Source organism: Octodon degus, unplaced genomic scaffold (genome assembly GCF_000260255.1).
Source record: "Octodon degus isolate 3935 unplaced genomic scaffold, OctDeg1.0 scaffold00059, whole genome shotgun sequence".
Classification (NCBI taxonomy): Eukaryota; Metazoa; Chordata; class Mammalia; order Rodentia; family Octodontidae; genus Octodon; species Octodon degus.
Window position 1 is genome coordinate 4,392,718 of NW_004524635.1, and position 8,189 is coordinate 4,400,906.

At 38.9% G+C, this 8,189-nt stretch overlaps 1 protein-coding gene across 2 annotated transcripts in view; it reads right to left on the bottom strand.

Moving 5' to 3' along the window:
* The window catches only part of Thrb (thyroid hormone receptor beta), a 239,898-nt gene extending 231,911 nt beyond the window's left edge, over positions 1-7,987 (bottom strand). Inside the window, exon 1 of one of the 2 annotated variants that reach the window (XM_023718510.1) lies at positions 7,919-7,987. The gene's annotated coding sequence lies outside the window, so the exon portion shown is untranslated. The remainder of the gene's footprint in view (positions 1-7,918) is intronic. The other variant, XM_004634188.3, reaches the window with a different exon arrangement.
* Positions 7,988-8,189: the final 202 nt, after the last annotated feature.

Here is an 8,189-nt window from a genome sequence, read left to right on the forward strand (position 1 = left end):
TTTGGATTTGCTTTGATTCCATTCCTTTGCATCCTCATTGTAACTTTGGGCATGGAAACATCTGTACTGTGCCATTAAATGTTGGAAATGTTAGTTTTCTTTTCATTGCACAGGGGCTTACCGCTAAGAGTTGGCCTTAAATTTCAGAGAAGACTTTGGATTTGGAGTTTTCAGCAATGCTGAACCTGTTAGGACTTTGGCAACCTTGTAGGTAGACTAAATGCCTTTTGCATAACAGGATATGTGTGAGTCTTTGTGTGGGGAAGGAGTGAAAAGTTATGGCTTTTGTATAGATGTCCCCTCACAAAAGCCTGATGTAGTCACAGGAGGAGCTTTTTCAGAGATGGCTGGATCCAGAGTGTGTGACCCTGGAAGTGATTCATGGTGCAATGGATCAAGGGCACTAGGATTGAGGGTATGAGTGCCACCTGCCCTAAATAGTCTAGACAAGATATAAGGGATAGAAAGAGCTGTGGTCATCTCTTGCTTGATTTTTTTTTCCTTTCTGCCTCTGCTTACCACAGAGTAAAATAACACATTTAATTTTTCCATCCATCTGTTGATACATAGGCTGCTTCTAAGACTCAGTTATTATGAATTGTGATGCTATAACATGGGTATGCATGTAGATACTATAGTATGATATCTTTAACTCTTTTGGGAAGATACTTAGAAGGGGAACAGCTGAGTCAAGTGGAATTTCCGGTTTTAGCTTTTTGAGGAATATCCATACTGATTTCCACAGTGGTTGTACTAGTTTACATTCTTGGTACTAATGTAGAAAGATTTTTCCCCCTAAAATTTGCCGGAATGTATTGTCATTTGATTTCTTGATGACAACAATCCTTTCTGGGGTAAGGTGGAATTTTGATGTGTTAAAATTTGCATTTCTCTAATGCTCAACCATGTTGAGCATTTCTTCAATTAGCTTTTGGCCCTCTGAACCTCTATCTATTCATTTCATTGACCCATTTTTTGAGTGGGTCTTTTGTGGGGGTCTCATTTTTTGAGGGGTTCTTTATACATTTTATAAATGGGAAAAATAACATATTAAATAAAAACATAAATCATACCTGAGCAAAATGACCATGATTGGCGGCCCACAGATCATAGATACCAAAGAACAGAGGCCACACTTCAACTATATACCTAAAAGTCCTTGTAATCTCAGCTGTTGACTACTCAGTGGGATAGCCTAAAAAATCTATTTATTGTTCTTGATTGCCAGAAAATCAGATAGGTAAATGCTTTTTCTTTTTTATCTGTTTAGTACAGGGTCTACAGGGCCTCACTACACAGACTGGACTTGTAGTGATCCTCCTGTTTTCAGCCTCCCAAGTGCTGGGATTATAGGCATGCACCACCATGCCCAGTCTCCATCACTGTCTAAGGGTGCCCTGGCAGCAGGGCTAGCATGGCACACCGGGGATCAAACCCTGGTCCCTGCTGCTGCCTAATCAGGCGCTTTAATCTTCTGAGCTATCTAGCTGGCCCCAGTAAATGCTTTTAACATAATCATATTTCAATGCTAAACCTGCTTTGATGCAAAACAAGTGTCATACTAATTAAATTAAAAGGAAGACATGAAATAAGTGTAATAGTATTTTGGATTACATGGAAATATCTGGATATAGTGAGTTAAATAGATCAGTTCAGCAGATGCCTATATATTCAGGGTTTATCTCTTCAGAGAGTGCATCAGACTCCTGCTTCCTGCTTCTGGCTGATTGTCTTTTATGTTTTGATAGACAACAATAAGAGGCAATAGAAGTGAAAGAAGCCAAATATGCAGTTGATCAGATGAATTGATTCCTTGTTAATCACTCTCATAAAAGACTTGCTGGGAGGAAAAGGTTAAGCTCACCGCTAAGCGGTGTTCACTTGATGATGGAAGACATGCAGCGCATCGCTGCTGTCTCCAGTCCTCTTGGCACGGATCCATAATGCCTGGCCTGATACGCTACTCCACCACATTAAATGCTTCCTTTCAAAGGAAGAAAAACAGTATTGAAAGAAAATGATTCATCTACCCCTGATTAACTGCAAAGGATTTTAAAAGAACAAGGAAACAATCTCCTTGTCTTTTGATGATCTGTCAAAATATGACCATCCTTGCTAGGTTTTCCTCTTATTCATTTTGACTTTGAAGGTGTATTACTGTGTCACATGTTTAAAGCAGAAATGAAGTTCAGGTAAGTGTGTTAAACCATAATACAGCAGTAGTGTAGAAACGAAACCAGCCATTGCTCACAGCAACAACAAATATAAAACAAAAACAAAACAAGGGCTAAACATTGGAAATGGATTTTTGGACTTATAGCTCCCTCTCCATTTTTCCTCCTCTAAAAAAGTTCATCTTTTTCTTGCTTTTTTAAGACTGACACAGATTCTCATGTTCTAAGTAAAAGTTTCATAGGTTACTATACTCCATCATTAACTCTTCCTCTTCTTAACATCTTCAATATGTAATACTGGCCCCATTCATTATGCTTTGCCAAAAATAATTAACAACATACAGTTACAACTATTTACTTTTTTTGCACATATGGACCTTGCACCCCCAAATTAATTTTAAATTTCTACACAATAAAATTGACCACACTTCTCATACTCCCTACTGGTGTAGCATAGTGTTTTACATAGAGAAAAACAATATATATTTAACTACATATTTTTCCAAAGGGAAGTGGCAACTAGCTGCTTCATTTATTATTAACAAGAAGCACCATCACATACCAGAAATTGCTGGCTTTTCTGTGATCTGCTCACATTTCAAGAAAAAAAAAATCACCCAATCAGTGTGGTCTTCTCAGATAGTTGCCACTGAAGTTGCTCATGAAACAGGTCAGCAGAGCACAGAAGTCCACAACTGTAGAAACACATGTTTAACATAACCTCGGTAATCAAACCAAGATTTTCATAGGTAACCATTTAGTGATAAACTAGTTTTTCATCAGAATAAATGCTATAGGACCACTGCTCATTCTCTTACATCTCACAGATGTAGTTAGTAATTAAGAAATTTAAATTTTGCCTCTGATTCAACCACAAACTTGCAGTAAGTCTGTTGGCAAACAGTACCAGTGATAGTTTAAAAAGTTCACCAGTGGACAAAAAACAGACTAGACACATTCTAATCAGATACTATTGTGTGAATATAGTACAGGTGTTTTGAAAGATGGCCTTATGAACTAATGAGGGGGCATGGAGCAATTTAAAAGTAGAGAATAAATGACCAGTTTTGGGGAAAGTATCTAGTTAGAGTTTTATAACACAGCATACACTCTTAAAATGCTGTTTGGCTAAGAGTCTTAAGGAAAAACAAAACAAAACAAAACATACTATTAAATATTTAGTAGACCTCTAAATGGGGAAATAGGTAATTGCGAAAACAACAGAAGAAATTACAAAAAACTAATACATTCATATAGATTAAATTTAAAAACTCTTAGATAACAGATAAACATAAAACCAGTCTACTTATTAGGCACCTACTATGTGCCAGGCATAATTCTAGGTCCTTGAGATATATATGAAAACAAATCAGGCAAAAGTCCTACACTCCTGTTATCACAGGGCTTACATTTTACTGGATAAGGACTGACAACAAAACTGGGTTAGGTGGAACCTGCTTGTATTCCCAGCTCTGAGGCAAGAAGATTGCTTGAGCCCAGGAGCTCAAGACCTGCCTGGTAAGTAGCATAATGAGATCCTTATCTTAAACAGAGGACAGGGGAGACTGAGGAAAGGAGAGGTGGACAGAGGAAGGGAGTAGAAAAGGACAACCATGAGAGAGTCAGTTTAGATGAGCAAAGATAAGGGCAAAAGAAAGGAAAACTAGAGCGAAGAAGGGGATTAGAATTGAAAAGGGTTGGGTTTGATGCAAGGTTGGTGCAAGTTAAATAAGGATGTCAGGGTAGACCTCAAGAGAAAGAGGCAATCTGAATTAAGACTTGCAAGATGTGGGAGAGTGAGCGAGTGGCCATCTGGGGGACACATGAGAGCATTCCAGGCAGAAGAACAGTTATCTACTAACATAGCAAAGAAAGAGATTAGAAAATACATTGGCAATGAATGAAACAGAAAAGAGAGGATATCCTTAGCAGAGAAAAAAAAAGTTACTGAAAGTGAATTATCACTTTACCCTCACTACCATTCTCATGAATACCTAAAATTTGGCTACACATATGGTGCGTATCTCAGGAAAGGAAGGAAAGAAGAGGAAAAAAGAGAGAAATTTTATGAATGCTTCTAGGAGAATCATTTGCTCAAAGTCCTTAGAATGGAGAACACATATAATTTCTGTCTTGAGATTTTCTATTTGGTTAAGTTGCTTCCTAATGACTGGAATTAAGTCCTTTCAATGGAACTGCACAAAAGCAAATTCTGCTCAAACACTTACAATATACAATTTCATTTTTTCTGGCATGAACATTAAACTACATTGGTCAGAGAAAAATCTCTTGCTAAATTAAATTTGGTTTGATTAGGAAATTTGTGTGTCATGCAGGTAAAGCACAGTATGAGTGAGTTAAAAAATGTCCTGTCTATTGAAAGAAATATTTTAAAAGATGATTCAGTTTTTCCATGCTTCATTAATGAATGAAGTTTGTGTTGGGAGTGAACTAGGCTGTGGCCCTTGTTTGGGACTCAACCAAGAAGTAAGCAGGTTGTTCTTTTTGAAGAGAAGCAATGCAGTCTCAAAGACTAGAAGGTTTGAATATCTTCAAGTCCTTTCTGTCCTGGCTCCACGTGACCCCTTCGTGCCATTTCCTAGCACTGTCATCATTTCCTTCTCAAAAACATTTTCCTTGCTCTGCTCACACCCAGTTTTCTTAACAGGCTCCATGAGGCAGCTTGGTGCTGTCTTATCTGGACTGGCCTATATCCTTAGCAGAATTTCAACCAAACTAATTATCTTTCATTTTATTGCTTGACTTCTAAAACAAACAAATGTAAAATTTAAATAGGGTTAGTTCATAGCATTTCAGGGAGAGGAAGGTGCTTGTTAGAGGGTCAGATACCTTAGAGCAAGGATACAGGTCTGAGGGCAATTACTTGATAATACTTGACGCCTTCCAAAAGCAAAAAGGCTGACTCCATGAGTAGCCTGTTTGACAAGTATGACCGGAGGCCGGTCTCTCAACCTTAGTCACCAGAACTTTGACTCTGCTAGGATGTATGTGAAGAACTTTACACTTTATAGGTCACTGAAAAAAGCATTTAGATGTGTCAAAACAGAAGACTAACAAGTTATGAAGAATTTCCTCAAAATTTTTAATAGTACATGTCAAAGGAATGCATGACCAAAATGAGGTTCATGATTGTGAAACAGTGATTATTGAAAAATGACAACCCCAAATTAAAAAAACAACAGCACCTCCCTGCACTCCAGAAGGACCAAGCCTAACTATGGCACTTCTTGGGCGATGGTCAGTATGGCTTTGGGTGGAGAGATGCCAAGGACCACTTCCAGGCTCAGCACCTTCTTAAGTCTCAGAAGTTATTTTGATATTTTCCTCTTTTTCATAATATTTCCAATTAGGTCAAAATTCTTGAAAGGGGTTCAGGAAGGACTTTTCCATGAGGGGAGGTAGAGTTGACACCTAGGTCATCTATAACTCTTAGGCTGAGTATAGATCAGAGTGATCTTACAGAGCAGCCTTGAATATGCCGTGCTTGGACCCTGGTCCATCTGCAGAGTTCAGAAGGCAGAAGTGTTTGCTTAAAGGACTATCAGTACATATCATCTGGCCGATTTAGGAGGTCATATACCCAGAGAGAGAACACTGTATATATATATATTAATCATACTTAACTTGGTGAATCCCTTTATATCTATGGAATCTGATAGAGAAGTCCAACAGATACAAGATACACCTAGGGCTGGTGATTCCATCCACCAACATACCCCCCAGCAGAGACTTATAAGTGGATTCTCAGGTCCCCAAAAGCTCAGAGGACTTGAACTAGAAAATGGTGATTCTAAAAGGCTCCTGGTACTCTACTGGATGCATTATGGGAGGGTGATGATCTTGGCTTTTGTGGCCAGTGGAATCAGGTACCATACTCAGAACCTGAACTCCCCAAACCTCCACATGGTATACCTCAACGATGTTATGGGTTAGAACATGTTGAAGATTAGTCATTAGGTCCACAGCATGGAATTCTGAGGTTGCTTTTTCTGATTCTGGTGATCACTGAGCAAAAGAAGTACTGGAAGAACATGGTCTCTGATCCTTAGAAAATTTGCATCATGACCTTCGACCTGACTCAGTGCATAGCCCACATTGAAAATTCAAATATTTAGCAATAGTATTTTCTTACTTTGAATTATTTACTCCTTTATATTTATTGTTAAAGGAAGTATAATTTATGCAGAGTATATACAGATGAATTTTGACAAATATCGTGTAGCCTATACTTTAAGACAAACATTTCCATCATTTCAGAAAATTCCCTTACTCCCTTTGCCTATCAAATCCTTTCTTTTCCTAAGGTAACCACTGTTTCTATTCCTACCACCGTATATTAATTATAAGTTTTCTAGAATCATATAAAATGGATTAATAAGGTGTACATTCTTTTGGGACTAATACTTCATGTTTTGAGAATCTACAGAAATCTCTTGTTTGTCTTGTCTGTAAATTGATGGCACTGCCCTGGAGGACTGTGCTCAGGTATTCTGAGGTGCCCTAGGTTTCCTGATGTGGGGGAGGGGAGCTCAGAAGTAATTCTGATTAGGAGAGGGTGAAGAGGAGGCTGAGGAGCAGAGGTGGAAGACACCCTTCTTGTGTTGAAATAGAATAGTTATCCTTTCCCATAAGTTAAAGATGGAATCCACTAAAACTCTTTTTGGCAGAGGGGAGCATTACTCGTAAAAAAAAAAGTGTGTGTGCATGTGCATGTGTGTGTGTATGTGCAGGTGTGTGTGTGTGTGTGTGTGTGTGTGTGTGTGTGTGTACCACAGAATCTCAAAGATTCTTAGTGAGCCCCTTCTGGGAGCATTCCACACAACACTGATAGATAATGTTTTCTGCTGTGTGAGCTGTGACTGCTCTCCTCAAGGGAGGTCTGGGAGACAGAGGCAGCCAGACTGGGGACCCTGAGGGAGGGCCTGGGCTCTGGGCACTGTAATATTAGTCCTGGTTACAATCAGATAGCACCAGCCAAACTGAGGCGCCTAGACAATAGGCCAGAGGCCATGGATGAGGGGAAGCACAAAGACAGCATTCAAGAGACCGGACTCCTGCAGCCAGAGAGCATTTCTATAGACTCCACCAGACGCTGGCCCAGTCTGAATGTCACCTTACTGCCAGAAAGCCATTTTTTTCATGGTGAGCTTTTAAACTGCTAAAAATAATAAACACACAGAAGAAAGTGCTGACACAATCTTAAATGCAGAGACAAACTGAAACTATTGCTTTAATAATGAAAACAAACTGAGCTCTAAACTATGACCCAGTGTCCCAACAGGCTGCTTGCCATTAGCATACACCTCATGATGAAAGGGGGACTTCTGAGGGCCATCAGTAAGGACAGGGGATCTTCACGGCACAGGTGCTCATCTCTATCTGATTTTCTCTAGCCAGTTCTTATCTAATTCTTCCGCTTTTTTAGCACTCGAGGAAAAGACACACAAGAAGACTGTTGGATCTTCACGGGGAGTAAGTTTCAAGTGAAAAGGGGGCTCTTTTTGATGACCTTTAAGAGTGTTTTATAAATTTTCTTTTTTCTGATACGTATTTTTTAGTGCATTCTTAATAGTGTGTATTTCTGGATACCTACAAAGCTCAAAACTATTGAATCACAAAAGCAGCGCTGCAACAAGTTGGAAGCTAATTCTCACAATGCTAAAAAGTACCAATGAATAGCAAAATATCACAAGCTTGCGAATAAGTCCAGCTTTATATCTGACCTTCTGATGCATTAAATCATGTGTGGAACTTGGCACCCACTCACGCTGGCCGATGGGAGGGAAACCGCAGATCTGGAAAAAAGGAAACATAAGAAGATAAATATAAGTTGGTTTTTCTTTTTCTTTTTTCTTTAAAAAGTTCTTCAACATTTGATTAATCTGTAACTGCTCTTATTTCTATGCTTAAATAGAGTCTGGTTTCAGAGCTGTCTCTGATTTTGAATACATGCAAATAGACTTTGATAAGATCTCATTCAGAAGGGGAGATGGT